The sequence below is a fragment of the Panthera leo genome, chromosome D2 (genome assembly GCF_018350215.1).
Source record: "Panthera leo isolate Ple1 chromosome D2, P.leo_Ple1_pat1.1, whole genome shotgun sequence".
Taxonomy (NCBI): domain Eukaryota; kingdom Metazoa; phylum Chordata; class Mammalia; order Carnivora; family Felidae; genus Panthera; species Panthera leo.
The window spans coordinates 38,481,216-38,501,575 of NC_056689.1; the positions used below are offsets into that span (position 1 = coordinate 38,481,216).

Here is a 20,360-nt window from a genome sequence, read left to right on the forward strand (position 1 = left end):
TGGGCCATCGGACTGGAATACTGGGAGGAGGCAGCCCAGGGGGATCTGATGTGCTGAAGGGCACATCCACTCTCTGCTGCACCCAACCACCGCCTCTAGAAACATAGCTGCCTCACAGCTGGGCAGGGACAAAATGCCTCCCGGATCCACCAAGGTGTGAAGACTAACTCTATTCCCCGTTACCCCACTACCATGGGAGGGGACCCAGTCATTCCCTGGCAGGTGAGTAGGAGTCCTTACTCCACCCCGGAGTACTCAGAAGGTCACCTTGTCTGCACCATTGCCCGGTGATGAATGGAGGCAAGTCCCCATTCTCAACCCTGAGGTCCAGTCCCATTCACTGGATAACTGTGAGACCTTAAGCAGGTCACTTAACCTCTCTGAGCCTCTGTCCTCGGTGGGAAATTATGCCTTCTGGCTTGTGGAGAGAATAGGATGAGGCAATATTTCCAAAATGCCTGGCAAACAGTAAGGACTCAACAAATGTGACACTTCTCTTGCCCTTTTGGTCCCTGGGCTCCCTTTTGGGGAGTGAAGGGTGAACTGTGGAGACAGAGAAGGCATTCCTGAAGAGGTAGGAAGTTAGCCCCCTGTGTGTCAGTCCTTCACTCCCCCAGCCCAGCGAGGGCCCCTGGCCCAGGAGGCCATACTCACTGTACCCTATACAGGTCCTCTGCTCTCCCCAGGACCTAAAGCCTCTTACCACTGCCTTCCTCATGGCCCCCTGGACCTCCTGGCTCCCCACTCCCTAGGCCCAGGCCTAAGCAACGGCCTTCTTTCCTGCTGATGGTTCCCGGAAGGTAAGGCAATTAACAAAACCTAAGTCTACTCTGAAGATGGGTGTGGGCAGGACCCTGCATTGGTGCCCACAGGCTGGCCTCATGCAGCCCACACCCTCCTGATGGGCACTAAGCTGCCTCTGAAGCCACATAATTTCTGGGCCCTGCATTGGCAGAGTGGGATCTGTCTTCCAGTTCTCAGTGGCTGGGAAGAGAAAGCACTTTCCTCTCTGCTTCACCCCCAGATCTCTAGGCCCACAGAAGCCAGGGCCAGGAAGGTGGAGGCACATCGTCTCCAAAGAGGCCTGACCATCGCCATGAGACCTTATCCTTGGTTTACAGAAGCCCAGAGAGGGCTAGCAACTTGCCCACGACCACACAGAGAGTCTATGGATGAGGATACAGAGCTGGGCCGAGAGGTCAGCAGGAAACTTTGTTAACAAGAGCCTGAGTTTGAATCCTGAATGACCGTGGGCAAGTTACAGGGCAATTTTCTCTGAAGGGGAGAATGGGAATAGCCTCGAATTCAAGGAAGTGTGAGATTCAGTAAGCCAATGCTAAGAGGCCCTCACCACAGAACCCAGCACACAGTAGGCACTAAATAAGTCACAGCTTCTTGCCAGACCCAACAAGGATCCAACCTGCCTTGTTATCTCCCTGAAAGATGAATAGAGACAGCAAGGGCCTGAGTCCCAAAGACTGGGGCCCAGGATCCCCAGGAGGCCGAGGCAGACCCAGGGCCCAGGGGAGATTTCTCAGACTTACTGCTGTCAAGTGTCATGCCTGCCCAGCCAGGAAGAGCTGAAATTACCCTTAGCTCCATGCTACAAAGCGTTGAGCCTGCTTTGTGTGCTGGGCTGCTCTCTGCAGTAGCGTGCTAGTTTTCAGATGTAAAGGAGATGGCGGGGGGGGGGGGGGGGGTCTTCTGGACAGGAGCTTTTGAACATGAGTGGTCCCCCCGCAAGGTTGCCTCCATTCTCCATTTCCTGGAGGTGGTGAGCCCAGGTCACTCACTGAGGAATCTGGACAGAAATGTCGGGAGGACAGCATCCTGACCCATCTTGAACCGGTCTAGTTCTTGGCTGAGGCTGGATTCCTGCCCTCCAGGCCCCAAAACCCAGAAACTCTATCCCGAGGTTTTGGAGCTGGGGTGGGGGCGGGTAGCTTTCTGCCTGCTGCAATGCTTTAGCTTTCCCAGGGGGAGCAGCTGTGGCTCCAGCCACCACTCGGCAAGCTGAATTACACCTTCCAGCCCTGGGTCAGGCCTCCAGGGGTTTCTAAGGCTACCCCCATGTCCTGAACCTGGGCCACCCAGAGGCTGAGGGGGAGGGGCTCAGGAATGTACTCCCACAGGAATGTTCTGGGACCATGCTTCCCTGGTGTCCTGAGAGGTCTGGAAGGCTTTCATACCACCCACCTTCCCCAAGGGTGCTCAGCTGCCACCTGAGCAGGGAACAGCAGCATAATAGTCCATGTGGCAGGTCGAAAGACTGAGGCCCGGAAAGGAGTGCCCTCCCTTGCACCTAATGGCATACGGAGGCAGAATTTCCCCTGGGAAAATCAAGCAAGTTCCCAGCATCCCCTCCCATGCCCCTGTGGACCTGAGCTTCCATCCTCTGAGCCCTCAGGAATCCAAGCTGAGTTCCCTGGCTGTCAGAGTAGCTAAGCCTTGAGAATGAATTCAGGGCTGGTGAATGCATTTTGCCTCCTTTCCCTCGGTGGTAGAAGGAGTGATCTAGCTGGTCCTGAAGGAGTTCAAGCCGAGGTCAGAGATGCCCACTGAAGGATGTTTTTAAATAGGGTGGGGGGAGGGTACTCTGGCCCGCTCCTTGCACTGGCCCAGGGTCGGCGCTGATCACTGCCCAGGAGGCCTGGACGATCTTTGAGTCTGCGTCGCACGTCCGCGCTCCCAAGCGGGCCTCGTCAATCAGGCAATGGCCCTAGCGGGTCCAGGACGTCTTCCGCTAGTCTCTGTCCTCCGGGGAGACCCCCGCCCGGGCTGCCTCCGGGTGCCCGCCCCCGGCGGTGTCATTGTTCTCTGACGTCACGCCGCGGCCCCGCCCCTCGACCCCCACTCGCCCCCCCCACTCCCTCCCCACCTCCGGCTCCTGGCGCCCGAGACCCTCGCAGCCTGCAAAACCCAGGCCTTGCAGGGCTCCCCCCGCGGCCCGGCCGGGGCTGCGCCCCCTTGCGCTCTCCCCAACTTGCCTTTGTTATTCCAGCTCCCTTCCTCGCCTCGCCTCCGACACCGCGGCGGACTGCAAAACACGGAGCGCGGAGTACAAGCCACACCTGGAATCCGAAACCGGCGCGGGGCCGAAGCCTCCCCCGCCTGTGCAGGGAGGAGAGGCTTGCGTGCGCGCGTGTGTGTGTCCAACCCGTGCTGTGCGGGCGCCGATTATGATTTGGGACTGAGGGTGCAGCAAATCACGAGCGGGGGGCGGCTTCTGGGTGTGAAAGGGAGGGGGCGTAGGGTATGTGTTTGTATATGTACGTGAACGTGAGGATTTAATGCCCAGGGGAATGTTTCCTGTTTATTAGTGTATTGGGGGTTGCACAGCGCTGTATGTGTGTTTGCGGTTGTGTGTCTGTGTAAATGTGCTTGGTATGGCCGTGTATACGAGTACATTTGTGAGGGAAAGTGTACGTGAGTGCGTGTTTGTGTGTGCGCGCATGTGGAAGCGTGTTTGTAAAGCTGAGTGTAGGCGCGGATGTGTGTGCTGTTTGCGTAGGAGTTTCCGTGTGAGTGGCAATGGACCAGAGCCAAAGTGGGTGCGCACTTAAATGCTCTCGGGGGTGAGTCCGCAAGGGGAACCCCTCGAGTGGGTGCACTCAACTGCGCCTTGTGAGTGCCATCGCTCTCTGCGGCTCCTGGGGCAGCGCCCAGCCGGGGACTGGCTGGGGACTGGACCTGGGTCCCGCCGCCCCCACCCTGCCCAAGTGCTTTGGGCCGAGGGGCGCCCCCGACGGGCCTCGAGGAATCCACGGGTCTCTGGACACCTCAGGGTGACGGGGGCAGCCCGTGTGCACTGGTCCTTCCCAGCCGTCGGGGACACAGCGCTCCAGCCTCCCGCACAACATCGCCCTCGGTGGTGGCGTGTGGTGGGGATTTCCTCTGCTAGCCCCACCAGCCAGTCCCCCGGCTTTGGGAACAACACCAAAGCCTCCTCCAGGGGGAAGGCTTTGGCGATCTTGCTGGTTACTCGCTCGCCCCCAAATCGGGTACCTGACAGCGTTCGCGGCCCCAAGTGCACTCTAGCTCGGGGCTTGCGAGCGAAGGGGGGGCACTCCGGTGTGCCGGTGACTTTTGCCCTCTCCTCAATGTGGTCCCGTACTAGCTTCAGCATTTCTCTCCTACTCTAAACTTGCAGGAGCGGGGAGGTGGGGGGCGGGCAGGGAGAAGTGGAGGAAGGGGGAGAGAGGAGGAAGGTGAGTGACCGGGTGGTGGGGGGTGGGGTGGGGGGGAGGACGTGCGAAGCCCTTCCGACCCACAGAAGGTGAAAGCTTGGAGAGGGCCGGGACCGAGCAGCGGGGAAGAAAGAGCAAAAAGAAGGGACAGGAAAGGCGAGGGAGAGAAAGAGGCGAAAAGGAAAGAAGGAGAGTGAGCGGCGAGAGCGCAGAGAGCGCGAGCCGAGCGGAGTCGAGCGCTGGCGGCGGCGGCGGCGGCGGCGCGGCGCGGCGCTCCGTTCCGTCCGTAGTTCCGCGCCTGCTTTTGCCAGCGGCCGGCGGCGCGGGGCCCTTTGGAAATAGAATAGCCAATGTAATCTGACACTTCAACTTGCTCGGCTCCGGGCGAGTTGATTCACTTACTCACCCCCTAACGCCGAGTTCCTTTTCACTGTCTGTGGACATTAAAAAAGCGAGCGGCGGCGGGCGCCCGGGAGAGCAGGCGACCGGGCGGCGGGCGGGCGAGCAGCGACCCGGCGGCCGAGCGAGCGAGCAGCGCCGGCGCAGCGCGGTGACCCCAGCCTCCGTCGGCGCGGAGCAGGAGCCGAAGCGGAGCCGTTCTCGGCGCCCTCGCAGCGCTCTTCCCGGCCGGAGCCGGGCCTGCCCGGCAGCGGCCGCGGCGGCAGCGGCGCGTCCTCCAGCGGCGGCAGCGGCGCTCGCAGCGCCCGGTAAGTTTGGGGCCAGAACAGGGCGCCCGCTGGCCCCGGGCCTTCCTCCCGCTCCCGGTGGACTCTTGGGGTGCGAGCGTGGGGCGCTGGGTGTTGGGGGTTTTTCCCTTTAAGGGTCCGCCGGGACCAGGCAAGCCGGGCGAGCGGCCGGCGGCCAGGCTCCGCCGCGCTCCCCTTGGCGGCCCGGGGCCGAGGCCCAGGCGACCGGCGAACGCCCGGCTGCGCGGAGCCGGCTTGGGCTGCGCGCGGGGGCCGGGGCTCCTCTGGTGTGCGGGGCGTGAGTAAGGTTGTGCGCGCGCGGACCCTGTGCCCGCCTCCTGTCGGTGCGCCTCCAGCCCTCGTTCTGTACACCCAGGCAGGACCGGGATTCGGTCAGGGAGGGAAGGACCGGGATAGGACCACCTCGGTCTCGCACGTCTCGTTTGGGGAAACGCGAAGTTGTGCGCCCGTGTGTACGAGAGCCGCCGGAGACGGCGCTGGATTTCGGGGTGGCAAGGGGTGGTGATGTTAAGTTGTGCATCTGAATTTCCAGGGAAAACACACACTTTTGTAAATGGGAGGTGGAGGCGCGGTTAAGTTGTTTGTGTGTGAATTGCCCGGGGAGACGCGGCGCACGGTACCGGCGGGGAACGCCAAGGGGTGTGTGTGTGTAGGGGCTTCCAGTAGGTCTTTAGAAGCCGGAGGGGCGCTAAGGCCACGGCCTGGACGGGGCTGCCCCAGCCAGGAGGGGAACCCAAAGGGAAGATGTGCGTGTATGTGCGCGCGCGCTGCAAATACGAAAGTAATTTCTCCGTGTTCTTTCTTCCTCTCCGTCTCCGGCGGCGGCAGCGGCCCCGGGGGAGTGGGAGGCCGGCCGGGGCGGAGGTTGGGGGGCCGGGCCGGGGCTGGAGCTGGGGTGGGGGGCGGGCTCTGGAAGCTTGTTTCACATTCCTGGCGTCTGGGCTGGGGAGAAAACAGTGGGGAGCGCGGCCTCAGCGTCTGGGGCGCGGGCAGCGGGCGCGCGTCGCCCCCTCGCCGGGGACATCTGTCCAGGAAGCCAGGCGGGCGGGGAGAGGGCGCGGTGCGGAGGGCAGGCTCCCCGCCCCGGAGCAGCGGGGGCGCGGGCGAGGGGCGGCCGCCTTCCCGGCCATTGTGCGCCAGCAGATTTTCACGGGAGACTGCCCCGGAGCCGCCGGAGAAGGCCGGGAGTCGGCCTCAGCCCCGGGTTTAAAAGACACTCCAGGAATGTAAACAACCCGGGCAGGAGGGCGGGCTGGCGGGAGCGCGCCGGGGCAGCGGTCCCGGCCCCCCCCCCCCCACCCCATCCCTCCCTGGGGGACAACCCGACGGCGGGGCTGCTCAGCGCTTACCCCTTTACCTGCCACAAACTTTTTCCTCCTCTGCCTTCCCTTCCCACCTCGCCCCTCTAGCCGGGCACAGAGCGAGGGCCTCTCCGGAGGCTGGGGCACAGAGCGACTAGCACCCGGTGCCTGATCCTGGAGGGCTGGTGGCCCGGCCCCTGCTTGGGTGTCCCCCCCTCCTGCCTGGGAGCCGCAAGCTTCCTTGGGCAGCGCCTGAGTAACTGGGGCTCTGAGAGCTGCCTGCCTGCCTGCCTCCCTCCCTCCCGCTGCTCCTTCCCAGCTCTCCCCCTTCTCCTCTCCCCTGACTGCTTTTCCAATGCCTTGACATGAGGGAGGGAGATTTAACTTGGCAGCCCAAACAAATGTTCTCTCAGAGGTCCTCCAAGAAGCTGGCGGCTGGGCTGGCAGGGTGAGGGCACTGCTCGGCCAGCCTTTTCCTCCTCCCTGCTCTGCCATGGCCGTTTGGAGCCCCCTGGGTGGACAGCCCAGGGCATGGGAGAGTGGAGCCCAACCCCGCAGATTTAAGAGGGCAGTGAGAAGCCGCCTGTGGAAGCCCCTGGCTTGGCGCTGGGCAGAAGCTGCAGGGATCTGCCTCCGGGTGCCAAGGGTTTTCTGGAGGCTTTTCTTGAGCAACAGTTTGTCTTCCTGCTGCAACCTGGGAACAGGGCCTGGTAGACCAGAGGGTTAACTAGGGCTGTCTCCTCCTCTCTCGTGGGTGTGAGGACAGGCTGGTTACACAGGGCAGGGCAGGAGGCCAGAGGCTGTTCCCAGAGGTGCCTGCGTTTGCTTATTATTGTTTTTTTGAAGGTAGAGATAAAGAGGCAGGCGCTGTGGTTGGAGAATGAGCAGCTTGGCTGGCGTTGAATTCGGACTTGACTTCCCTGGCGTTGGTACGGTCCCGTGAGTTTAAAAGTTGTTTGTAAGCTATCAGGGAAGTTTAGAACAGGGGGCCAGCCCCTAGCTTTCTCTGTCCTGGCTGCTTTTTGAGGGGATCCAGGGTGGGAGTGTGGTGGGGGGGGGGGAGCGGGGTGGGAGTACGAATTCCTGGCCCCTTGCTTCCCCTCTGCCTGGCCCTTGTGGTGTGGTTTGTGAATGCCCCATGCCTTGCACTGACCTTTCTGTCGTCAAGTTGAGGATGTTGAAACACCAGCATCAAACAAAAGACACATTGAAAGCCCTATCTGCCACAGAGCACGTGTGACTTTGGGGCCAAGGGAATGCATCTGGAGGGAGATGGTGTTTTCCTCTAAGTTTTATGATTTCGGTTGGGTTTTGTTTCTTTCTCCCAAAAGGACAGAAGCATCTCCTTGTCCCAAGTCATGAGGTTATGAAATGCTGTGTTCACATGTAAATCTCAAAACTTTAGACTTTCGAGAATTGGTGGCAGGCACTGTAGCTGGGGCGGGGGCTGGGGGGGGTGGTGCAGAAGCAGGGAGTTTTCAGGAGTTTTTTAAACGGGTTTGGGGTTGGGGTTTGGAGGCACTCAGGGTATGGCTCACAGAGAAGAGTCGGGGGTAAGAAATTGCTGGACTTCTGGGAAGCTTTGATAACTAGCCCCGTCTTTGCAGAGAAGGATTCCTGGCTTCTTTGTGGGGACAATATGTCCCTTTTTCCTCCCAAGGAAAAAAGGGAGGAGGATCCTTGTTCCTTTCACAGCCAGGAACAAAGTGAAGAAAGGTCCAGAGACTGTGGGGTTTGGCCACAGGACCACAGTTCCTCACACACACACACACACACACACACACACACACTCTCCCCTAGCAACAGTTACACATTATCTCCATACCTGGCCCCCAGAGATGTGCCCTCACATCGGACAGGTGTCCACCAGTGACTCATCCTGGAAAAAGTTGCAGAGGGAAGGCTCCCACTGAGCAGAGCTGCACATTTACTTTTTCCCTGATTGACAGAGATGGGGGGTAGATAAGGAAGGAAGGCACTCTGAGGCCTACTGTGTCCTGGGAGTTGTGTCACAAGAGTACCCATGTGTGAAGCCACGGATACTGAATTCTCAGGCCTTGGCCAGTGTCCAACATGCAGCCGTGACCCTCGCCTCGGGGTGAGGCATTGCTGTAAGAAATTTGGGCATCAACAAGTTAATTTCCGGAAGTTTCTCTGGGCACTCTGTCACGGAACCAGGAAGCAGGGCCTGCCGGGTTGTGACTGGGTCCCCTACGTTTTCATTCATAACTTTGCTCCCGAGGGCTTTTGCCGGGCTCCTATCACCGCCTCATCTTTATGAGGTTCCTTGGGTTTTGTGTGGACAACAAAGGCCGGGCTGCAGTAATTACCCTGGACCCTGCTGCAGCCTTGCCTGGTGGCTTGCTCTGACCTCTCAGCAGGACACGGTGGCCTCTGTCCACGCCCTCTGAGAGGGAAGTTCTTTGTCCCTGGAGCCCCTGACTGTGGGGGGAGGCAGAGCCTGCCTGGGCTGTAAACTCTAGGGGTGATTCTGAGGTTGGGTCTTGTCCTCAGGGAGGATGAAGAGAGGCTGAGAAAGCCAGTCCCAGGCACAGGCTCTGGAGAGAGACCCTAGAAGACCCTTGGTGCGGTCTTCCCAGTGCCTGAGGAGATAAGGGGAAGAGGTGTCCAGAGGCTGGCTGCTTTGGGCCAGTAGCTTCACTGCTGGCACTCAGTCTTCTAATCTGTAAAATGGGTTCAAAGGCAGGAGCGCTCTGATCCCCCTGGGTTGCTATGAGGATGAGACAGATGTGAGCATTAGAGCCCTTGGCATGTGTCTTCTGAAGTCCTGGCAGGCTCTGGGTGCAGAATGGGACACAAAGGTGTCGCATTGGAGGTGCTGGAAGCATTTTCTAGAAGCCACTTCCCCAGGCCTACTTCCCTGGAAGCTTATTATCCAGTCTCGGCTTGCATGCATGCCCCCTGTGACAGGGCGCTTACCACCTCTGGACAGCTGCTGCCTTCAGTGGACAGCTATGTTAATGTGCTCTGCTACATGGCACGCTTTCTGGAAAGCAACCCCTCCTGACCTTCACTTTGGGCTTGAGGTGCTGGGGGTCCTCCAGACCACAGACTCATTCCTTCCTGGAAGATCACAGATTCAGGACCATACTGATGGCGCTGGGGATTGGGGTCGGGGCAGGGGCCCAGGCTGGTGCCACAGACATGTCCTCAGGGTCCCACAGTGTGAGGATTGTGACCTGTGGGGGGCCCAGAAATGTGTAAGACGGTTCCTGCTCCTTAGGAGCTTGTAGCCAGTAAGGCCAGGAAGATCAGTCCAAATAAATAATTAACCGCTACCAGCTGGCTGCCTGCCACAGGGCGCATGACAGCAATAACCACAGCCCCTCGCCTTTGTGTATGGCACTTGGTGGATTTAGAAGCACTCTCCAAATTTACTGAACTCCAACAACAACAGTGGAAGCTAGCTTCTATTTGGAATTACCGTCACTTAACAGAGACGAAAACCGAGTTGCGGAGAGGTAAAGCGACCTGTAGCTAAGCTGGGACTCAGCCCCGGGCCTCAGAGATGCCTGCACGGCTGCCACCTTCCTAGCCCACCCACCAGGCAGGGACACGGGTGCAGAAGTCAGTGTGACCGCCGCAGAATGGGGCCTAGGGAGCTGAAGTTAAGGAGGAGAAGCCATATATAGGCAGGGTCTCGGATGGGCCTTCGTGTGTCCACCCCCACCCCTACCGCCCCCCCCTTTTGGCGGACGCAGCCCGTGCCCCCAGCGGCTGGGCTCCTTTCCTTTGGCATCGTGTCTTAGCAGCCGGAGCTTGCTCTGAACCCCAAACGCTGCCACTTCTGCTGGGGCCCACGTGTCTGTGCGTGGGGCTTCAACCCCATCCCTGGCCCTAGAGCAGGAAGCAGAGATGTTTCCAGGCCCCAGGTCCCTGGGCGGCCCAAGGCTCTTCCCTGGGCTGTGATGGTTTCTATAGATACAGACGTTGACTCAGCCTGCCCCTCCTCTGGCTGAGTCAGTCCCCAGGCTGTGTGGGGTGGCCGCCCTGTGGGGGCTCTTGGGTTCCTTCTACCCCCTGACATGGCCCGCCTGCTGCCCACGCCCCCGTGCCTGGTTCTCTGGGGCTCATGTGCCTGCCGCCCCAGGACGAGGCTGCCGCTGGTGGGGTGCAGAGCAGGGAGCAGCCAGGCAAGCTGAGCTGGCGCCTCCCCAGGAAGCCTGGCCCAGCCTGGCACACCTGTACAGGTAATGACTGTAGCCTGGGAGGGCCCTGGGTCCCGCCTGTCAGGCCCAGCTGCTGGGGTTACTGCAGGATCATGCTGGGGAGGCCGGGGTGTCTGAGCTAATTAGATTTCTTAGATTTCAATGCTCCCCTAATCCTGTTAGCCTGGCTGTAATTGTAACCACTTGAAGGTTTCAGCCGTGGCAGGCTGTTGAGGACAGACGGTGTGGGGACTCCCCTCTGCCCTAGCCCCAGCCTTAGACAGGCAGCTGGGGACTGGGGACTCCTTTTCCAGTTCTCCAGGGTGGGGGCCTGGGTGATGGTAGGTGTTAGTTATGCTTTTCTGCAGAATCTCAACACCACGGAGTATCCGAGCAGGCATGGCCCTGAAGGATCATCTGGCTCCAACCCTTCACTCTATAGATGGGGAAACAGAATTCTGCAGAGGGGCAGGGACCAGCCAGGGGCCTCAATGGCTGGTAGTGGCAGAGTGCCTGGGTCTTGTGGTCTGGCTTTGTGATCTTTGTCCCTGGAGACTTCAGGACAGGTGTGGAATTGTACACGGCTCATGAACCCTCCAGAGAAGTCGATCCCAAAGATAGGGGCTAGGGGGGGTTTCACTTGTCCCAAAGCCTGCTCCCCAGTTGGCATTACCCGCCCCCCAGTTGGGGGGGCCATATGGGTCACCTAGTCTGACCATTACCCCCCAACACACACACACACACGCACACACGCACGCATGGGTCTCCGTGCCTACATACATATATGCTGCTACCTCTGATGGCCAGAGTTGCTGCTGAGGCCTCAGGCCTGCCTCTCCTAGGGCTCTCAGACATGGGGGCTTTCTCTTCCTCCCCTATCCCAGATTCTTGATCTCTTGGAGGATCCAATTCAATGCAGATTATTGCTTTGCCAGAAAATGGCAAAGCTCTTCTGACGGGTGGGGGGAGTGGTGTTAGAGTACAATCTCTTTGTACTTTCAAAGGCTCTTGCAAAAAAAAAAATTTTTGTGTGTGTGTGTGTGTCTGGTTTAAATGGAAACTGCACCCACTCCCTATCCTTTCTCCTGCCCTTCCCCCATTTGCATTACCCACAACTTCATTCGTCCACCCACAGAGGTTGGTGCTTGGGGGGAGTTGGGGGTGGGGGTGGCTATGATGCCTTCAGAACCCCTACCCGGGAGGTTCCCACCCAGCAGTCCCATCCTGTCCTCCACTTTGCTCTGAAGCAGCAGGGAGAGGTATTTGAAACCCTCCTGCCGTTCTGGAAGCTCCCTGGCTCTGTGTTTTGCACCCCTGAGCACGTAGTAGAGACCTGAGGGGCCATATGGGTCGCCTAGTCTGACCATTCCTTTTCTAGCCCAGGAAACTCAACTGTGGAAAGAAAGAATTGGCCGTATCCAAGGGCAGCAGTGAATTAGTGACACAGCCAGGCCTGGAACCCTGTCTGTCCAGCCCATTAGCTCATTAAACATTTGAGCATCTACTGTTGGCCCGGCACAGCCCCGTGAGCCATGCTTCGGAGCTCATCAATAAATGCTGTTCCGTCTTTCATTGGGAAGGGCCCAGATGAGCCTGGGGAGGACAGGGTCCATTTCTGAGAGCTCTTGGGGTAAGGAATAAGGAAGGGGCTTTTCCACGGGACTCCCAGATCCTACACAGCTGGAAGGGGATGGGTATTAGCATTCCAGCCCGGCAGCGTGTTTCTTAAAAGGTAACCGTAGGCTGGTTGTAGCGGAGATTTGAGGGAAATAAAATAGAAAGCCTCTAGGGAGGATGCAAAGTTTCTCCTCTGCCCAAGCCTATTTAGTCCAAGAAGATGAGTGGCTCCCTCCGTCTGTCCCCCACTCCCACCCCCCCAGCTCTCCTAGTGCCGACTTTTGTCCTTTGAGGGCTAATGGCCTGCTGCCTTGTTCCTGCTAACACTTCCTCTGCAGATGGGGAAGCAGGGAAGGAGCCCTCTCCCTCCACCCTGGGAGTCACCTGCATCGGGCCCTGGTGAGAGCACATGAGGAAGAGCCGGCAGGCTCAGGACAGGGGAGGAAATGCCACGTGCCCCGACCTCACCCTGTCCACAAGCACTTACCTAAACCCCCATCCTGCTCCCGGGTGGACCTTGGCCAAAGGCCGGGAAAGCTGGCACATAGCTGTGACCAGCCAGCCCTCTGGCTGAGGGACAGATAGGGCAGAGAGACCTCTGGGAAGGGTCCTGAAACCCTTCCTTGGCCTTTTCAAGTGGGGAGGGCTTCTCGAGGGTCTCCGTCCAACCTTCTTATTTGGCAGGTGAGGAGACCCAAAGCCCAGAGAGGTGAAGGGACTGGCCTCAGGTCACACAGCAAGCTGGCTCCCCTACATCAGGGAGGCTGAGTCGTCTGGGTAGGGAGGGGTGGCATTTTCTATTGCCGTCATGTTTTGGTGCTCCTGCTGTTGTTTACATCTTTATAAAAATTTCCCAGGGGTGCCCGGGCGGCTCAGTCAGTTAAGCATCCAACTTCCACTCAGGTCATGATCTCGCGGCTCGTGAGTTCGAACCCTGCGTCAGGCTCTGTGCTGACAGCTCAGAGCCTAGAGCCTGCTTCCGATTCTGTGCCCCTCTCTCTCTCTCTCTCTCTCTCTCTCTCTCTCTCTCCCCCTCCCCTGCTCACTCTGTCTCTTTCTCTCTCTTTCTCAAAAATAAACATGAAACAAACAAAAAAACTTCCCAAAGTCTACCAGAAACATCGTAATAGCCAGTATTTCTTGAGCAACTAATTTGTTTTCGGCTCTCCTCAGACCGCCTGCATTCGTTTTTCAGCTCCACCCTTTATGGCACCCATGACTGTGGGCAGGTTATGTTTAACTTTTCCAACTTTGGTCTTCATGTCGGCAAAACAGGCTTCTCAATAGTATAAAAGTAACATACTGCCTTCCCCATAGGCTGAGAAGATGGAGTGCACCTGACACATAGTAAGTGCTCAAGAAACAGTAGCCTCGGGGCGCCTGCGTGACTCAGTCTGTTAAGTATCCGACTTCGGCTCAGGTCATGATCTTGCTGTCCCAGAGTTTGAGCCCCGCATCAGCTGTGCTGACAGCTCAGAGCCTGGAGCCTGCTTCGTGTTCTGTGTCTCCCTCTCTCTCTGCCCCTCCCCTGCTCACACGCTGTCTCTTTCTCTCTCTCAAAAATAAATAAACATTTCTTAAAAATTAAAAAAAAAAACAAAGAAACAGTAGCCTCAGTCATTGTCATAACCATGGCTCCCACCACGCCCGGCATAGCTATGAGTGTCGTGTGGCCTCCAACTTACAGACGAGGAGACTCCAGTCAGATGGATGGCTCAATGCCACCCGGTACCTCAGGACCAATCACAGCTGGACCTGGGTCCCAGACTTCCTGACCCTCAGCCTCCTGCCACCATCCGCAGTCTCCCCTGTGTAGCAGGAAGGGCTGGCAGGTCATTGCTGGCATTTAATTGAGTACATTTTAATTCAACGTAGCAGGAAGGCCTGGTCCCCTCGCCGGGGCCAGGGTGTGGAGACTTACTAAGATGGAGACTTACGTCTGGGTTCCGACCCGAAAACCTCTCTCTCCTCCCCTGCAAGTGGAGGCTAGTGGTGATGCCACCTCCCTCCAGGTTTCTTGCCGTGTGAAGAGGAGAGCAGGAGAGACTGGGCCTTGTCAATCATGGTAACTGACTGTGGGACCTCAGCCAGTAGCAGACCCCTCTGGGCCTCAGTTTCCCCACCTGAAAATCATGAGCTAGGACCACATCAGCATTCCCCCGTGTGGGCTCTCAGGACCCCCAATCCATAAAAGGAAGGACAGCAGGGCACAGCCTCCCTCTCCTGGGACCCTGTCCCCCCTTTTGGCCTCATTCAGCAGGTTCCCAAACTGTAGGACCCTCTTCCCGCCTCCCTGTTTTATGCACAATAGGTGTCGAAGCTACCAGTGCCAGTCTTGGGAAATGCCAGGCTGCACGGTCACCTCCCACTCTGGTGTCAATGGCTCGGTCCCCTGGTTGGTTTCCCTGCTGCAGAACTGCCTTCCCAGAGGGGCCGTGCACAGTGGGGAAGTGGGGGAGTCGAGGGCAGCTTCCACGTGGACGGGATCCGGCCCCCATCCCCAGCCTGCTTTCTTGGCCCGTCCACCTGAGTTCTGCCCCTTAAGCCTGCAGCCCTCTGTCACTTTCACTGGCCTCCTTTTCTTTTATTGTTACCAGACCACAAATCTATGGCTGGGCAGTCCCAAAAGCAAGGCCAGCTTGGCAGAGGCGTGGGACCTCTGCCATGTCCCTAGAGATGGGCCTCAGAGACACGCCGGCTGTTAGGGCAGGAAGAGCCTTGAACTCCGCCCGCGGGGGCCAGGCACCCCTGAACCCGTGTGCGCACCTCTGCAAGGTGCACGTATTTTTTGCAAGTGCGTGTATTTTTCTGGAGCGATGGTCCACGGCTTTATTCAGGTCCTTAAGTCAGTTCGGACGCCCGAGAGCCGTGTAACAAACAAGGCCTTCATCCAAGGGTCTAAAATAACCCTGGGCCCTGAGTGGAACAGGACCGCTGCATTGTCTTTCCCCACCTGCTGTCCGCAGACCCTTCCATTCCAACTCCTTGGTGTCAACCACCCTAGCCGTGGGGGCATCTGGGCTTCTGACACCGGCTTCCAATCCAGCTTGACATTGTACGGGTGAGGAAACCAAGACCAAGGGAGGGCAGGGGACCCGCCCAAGGTCACCAACAGGACACAAGGCCCGGTACAGGGGCTGGGGTGGCCCCAGGGGACGGCCTCCTGTGCTGGCTGACCTCACTGATGACACCATTTGGTCTTGCCCTCTGTGAGTGCCTCTGTGAGGTGTACCAGGATTTGGGGATTCGTTGTCCCCAGAAAGCTAGGGACTGGGTGAAGGGTGAAAGTGCCCACTGCCCCTGCCACCGCCTCTTCTAGGAAGGCTGGGCAAGACCGGTTTAGGGCATACTTCCTCTGGCTCAGGAGGCCAGGTTCACCCCAGCTGTCTGCACTGCCTACTTATCCCGCTGTCTTGGGTTAATGTTTTCTCTTCAAGGGCCGTAGGGCTCGCTGGTATTTACGTACGGAGAAGCACTCTATATTTTCAGGGCACCTTGCTGGTATGAATTCTCACCGCTGTTGGTGGGGAGAGGCAGCCCGCGGCCCCGGGGAGGGCTCGAGGCCGCGTTGGGCTCCCATGCAGGCAAGCCCACCGCGTGACCACAGATGAGTCACTCTGCCTCCCTGGCTCACAGCCCTCGTGTCCCTGACTTTCTGGGACCCTGGAGGGTGGCCTCTGTGGCTGGCGGTGAGCACGTTGGGGAACTCCTTGGCCTTCCACCTCCCTACCTGAATTGCTTAGCCCTCCTGAGCTCCGGGACCCCTTCGTGCATCCCATCCTGGAAAAATAGAGGACATCTCAGGTGTGATTTCTTGCCTGGTATTGGGTGATGGGGCCGTGACTGAGAAAGGAGCTTCCTCGAAGCTGTGAGTTCAGCATTGATTTATCTTCTGCAGGAGGACAGCTTTCTGATCCTTTCACCTCAGCCTGAGCTGACGGCATCAGTTTGACATGTGTCCTTCAGCTGCAGGGCGTTCCCTTTAGGCAGAAGGAGCGGAGCCGCTTCGGGGTTTCGAATCCTTGAGGGCCCCAGGATTCTCGAAGCTGTCTGCCTGGTGGCTGGCTGCCCTCCTAGCCGGCTCCCCAGAGGCAGCCGGGCCAGTGCCTCCTTCGCCTCCCCTGACAAGGGCTCCAGACACTACTGTACCTGGTATTCTTGGGGCCTCGCATCCTCAAGACTTCAGGGAGCTTGGCAGCCACCTCGTCTGATAACCTGTCCCACGGATGCCACCCCCGCAGCATCCCCACAGAGCACCTTCGGGTGTGGGCTTGCACACCTCCAGGGGCAGGCTGCTCCTTGACTCTCAGCGGCTCCCTTCACCTAGGAAGTCCATCTTATGTGGAAGGACGCCTCCTCCCAGGACCCAGTGCTCATCTCTGGACCACACAGAATAGGGTGAATTCAGTTCTTGTGAACTCCCTCCCATATGCTACGTCAGAGATCTCGCCTCTCTAGGCTGAGTCCAAGGCTGGAGTGGGCAGAGTGGGCTTCCTGGAAGAGGTAGCCTTCTATTCCCCGGGCCTCCTCATTATCCGTGTCGCTGTTGAAGAGCCTGGGCTGCTTGGAGACCTCAGGCCTGACCTGGAAATGGTCTGACGCAGGTCATGAGACATGGAAATAGGCTGGGGAGGCCCCAGCAGTGGCTCCTTGGGGTCTGAGGGCGAGAAGGTGGCCTGGCAGCAGCTCTTCAAACAGGGTCAGGCAGGCCACATGATTCCAGAAGCATGTCTATCTTGTAGTCTCTCCTGGCACGCTCGCCTCCCACGGAGCCTGGGAGAGTAGCTGGAGGAGCGGTGGTGGCTATGAGAAAGGCTCCCCTTTCTGCCCCCACCTGCCTTCTTACTGAGTCCCGGTCTGCCCAGCTCTGCTCCCTTCTGCCTAAGTGTCCTGACGCCCCAGAGACCTGGCGTGGCAGAGGGCCCTGGATTTGGAGTCAGAACTCCCGGCACGGCCTCCTACCGACGGTCTCCCCTGGGGCTGTCCCAAGAGTCAGAGGGGAGGGCCGGCGTTTCGCATGCTGTACCGTGTCACAGCATCAGGGAGCGTGATGTTTTGTTACCGTGTGTGGGGACAATAACGTCAGCACAGAAAGGCCCCGGAGGTCATCCAGGCCAACCCTCTCATTTAGCTGCTGAGTCTGACCCCAGAGGGGACAGAGGCCTCCCCAAGGTCACAGGGCAAGTTCGTGGCAGAGCTAAAGCAAAACTCCAGGCATCCTGCCCATCAGCCAGTGCCTGCCCCCTGTCCCTGTCACTTGACAGAAACCCCTGGCTAGAGACACCCAGGGGGAGATCCCTCCATGGCTGTGGCATCTGGCTTGCCAGGGACTTACCGTCTTCGTCTCACAAAGCTCCTGGGCCTTATGCCTTTGGCCGTGCTCACCAGAACCGCTGGCCCTGGGGGCAAGCAGGTGTTCCCTGGGACCTCCATGAGACAACCGGCTCCCCCAGCCTGGCACCCCTGCCTGGGGCCGCTGCCCTGTAACAGGGCGCTTGCCTTGACTTCCTGCCTCAGACAGGGCTAGTTTGCACCCTGCCGGCTGTTACCTTGGGTGGAAATAGAGTCTCCAGAAGCCCACCCGAGACCCCTCACCTAGGTATCTGACCCAGCTGGCTGCAAGATGTCACCCTGGCCTGGGACACATGGCTTGAATATGTGGCTCTAGTTTCAACCTGGTGTGACCCCCCCCCCCCCGCAAACCCCCCATGGCTCTGAAAACCCAAAGATGCCCAGACTGTTGGAACAGGAGGGACCTGGGCAACCAACTTATCTCATCCCCTTCTCATTCCCGTTTCTCAGATTAGGGAGGTGAGGCTCAGAGAAGGAAGGAAGCTAGCTGCAAAATCAGCAAGATACTAACTCCTTCCCTGCCCCCAGCCAGCCTGGCCTCCTTCCATCTCCTGCCTCCCCGAGGCTGAGTCCTGAGGCTGCCCAGGCCAAGAGGATCTGGAATAGGGACACTGGTAATAGTAACTGCTGCTTTTCCTGCAGGGTGCTTCCAGGCCCTTGGTCCAGGCCCTGCCTCCCTGCCAGATCTGGGGAGCCAGTGCACCTGGGAGGGGGGGTGGGGAGGCAGCACATGGTTCCTGCTGGTGGGTTCCTGCCAGCCTGAGAGTAAGGTTTCCTGGCTCCTCTGGAGCCCCCAGTGTTCTGCCCCTGGGAGAGCAGAGCCTGGGATCCTTCTGTGCCTCCCCTTGCCCAGCCCCCCAAGAAAGATTACTTATTCATTCATCAAGTTTGTTGAACACCTACTATATGCCAGGCACTGTTCCAGGCCCTGGGGATACAGTGGTGAACTTGACAGAGGCCTTGCTTACATTGTTATAGGTGAGACAGTTAGTGAGTCAACAACTTCATGTATGCTGTCATTCTGAGCTATAAGAAATATTTTGACGAAGAACAAATCAGGAGAAGGTGATGTGAGGAAATGGGTGGGGGATTGGGCTTCTTTAGATGGAGTGATCACGGAAGGCTTCTCTGAAGAGGTCACATTTGAGCAGATGCCTCAGGGAGGCAAGAGAGTAAACCCATGGACATTTGGGAGAAGGGCATGCCAGACAGCAGGAGAAACATGTGCAAAGGCCCGGTGGCCGGAGTGTGTTTGGCATGATCTAAGAAAGGCAGGGAGGCCAGTGCGGGCATATGGTGCGGGAGAAGGTGGAAGATAGGAGAGGAAGTTAACGAAGTGGTCAGGGAGTCATCACAGGAGGCCTTTCGGAACATGGGAAGGGCTTCTGACTTCATGCTCAGTAATTCGGAAGCCACTGGAGGATTTTAATTAAAGGACCGAGACTATCTGATATGCTCTCTAAGAGGATCCCTCTGGCTAGTGAACCAAGAATAAACTATAGGGGACAAGGGTGGAAATGAGGGGACCAGCTGGGCGACTTTTACAGTGACCCAGGTGTGGATGCTGGTGGCTTAGACCAGAGCGGTCAGTGGAGGTAGTGAGACAAGGTCAGGTCCTGGATGTATTTGGAAGGTTGACCAAGGTCATGCCCAGAGGCCCATTGGCAATGCCTGCCCCTCCTCCACAAAGCGGACTGAGTGGCTGAGGCTGGACAGCTGGCTGAGGGCTCCAAGTCCTGTGCCTCTAAGTACTTTTCCTTTTATGCTGTCACCTCTCCTGGACCATAAACTACTCCTCCATAAGGAGTCCATTTAACAGGAGGAACAGTAGAGGCGTGGCGAGGTGTTCCGTGCACCCTAGTCGGCACTGTAATTTCGCCATTCATCATCAGCTCTCCATTCTTTTCCACTCATCTGCTACACTTTTGTGTCCTCTGCTCTGTGCACTGCCACTTTGTAACACGACGTCACCCTCAAGTGCTGCGGCCAGGGCCTGTGTCAGTTCCTCCACCCCCACAATTCTATGTGAAGAACTCCTACGTATCCTTAAGAGCCCAGCTCAAAAGCCGCACCTCTGAACTCCCTTCCCCGACACTCTCGGACCCCGGGGATTTCTTCCTCCACTGAAATTTCTCCTGTTCCTCTCCCTGCTGCACTCGATTGCCTGCGACCAACCGCCATTGGGGCTGGGGCTGTGCTTCCCTTCACACCCCCTCTTTCCGCTCTGTGTCCTCACAGCCTGGCCCGGGGCCGGCACAGAGGAGGGAACAAAAACATTTCAGTGTATTCCTGGAGCAGAAGCTAGTTGCTATGGAGACAAGGAAGTGTTGCAACTTCCCTGACTTTTGAGGTTGGGGTCACAGAGGGCAGCTGTGTTTTGGTCCCATGGGATCAACCCAGGATGACCATTCTAGGGTTCTTATGGACTCAGAGTCACCTCAGGCGGGTCCTTTCCCATCCCTGGGCCTCAGTTTACCCATCAATAGCATGGGAGCATGGGGGTTGCTTGGATCTCGAAGGCCATTTCTAACGTTCCATATCCCTGTGCCTTCACTCCTGCCACGTAACTACAGGTGGGCCCTTTGGGGCCCCTCTTTGGGCCTCAGTCTCCCCATTTGGTTCACCTCTCTCCTCTAAAAAGTTACCTGCCTGAGTCAGACACTTCCAGAATCCCAGAGTTTCAGCAGCCAGGTGGCCTTTGATAACTAAACCTGGAACTCTTGTGACCTGCAGAGGCACAAAGAGGGAAGTCTTGTTTCCAGGGTGGCAGCAGGGGGAGCAGGAAGGTGGGTGGTAGGGGAGAGGCCAGGCCAGCTCACTCCGGTCTGAACCTGCGCAGGCCCCTGGTCTCCTTCCCTCACCTTGAAAGTGGCCAGAGCCAGTGTGCGACAGGTGGGCCTTGCTTCGGCTGAAAGCTGTGCCCTCCGCATTCTAGTGTGAGCAGAGGGCTGGAGTGGCCCCAGAAGCTGCCCACAGTGGCGGGGTGGAGTGGGTGGGCAGTGCCTTCTTGCCATGTCTCCTCTCTCT

General features: G+C 58.3%; 1 protein-coding gene across 5 annotated transcripts in view; it reads left to right on the plus strand.

Annotated features, from left to right (window-relative positions):
- The first annotated feature begins 4,580 nt into the window (after positions 1 to 4,580).
- The window catches only part of ZMIZ1 (zinc finger MIZ-type containing 1), a 233,733-nt gene continuing 217,953 nt past the window's right edge, over positions 4,581 to 20,360 (plus strand). For 4 of the 5 annotated variants that reach the window (XM_042907513.1, XM_042907518.1, XM_042907514.1 and 1 more), the window contains exon 1: positions 4,582 to 4,894. The gene's annotated coding sequence lies outside the window, so the exon portion shown is untranslated. Of the gene's footprint in view, positions 4,895 to 20,360 lie in introns of all 5 variants that reach the window. The other variant, XM_042907519.1, reaches the window with a different exon arrangement.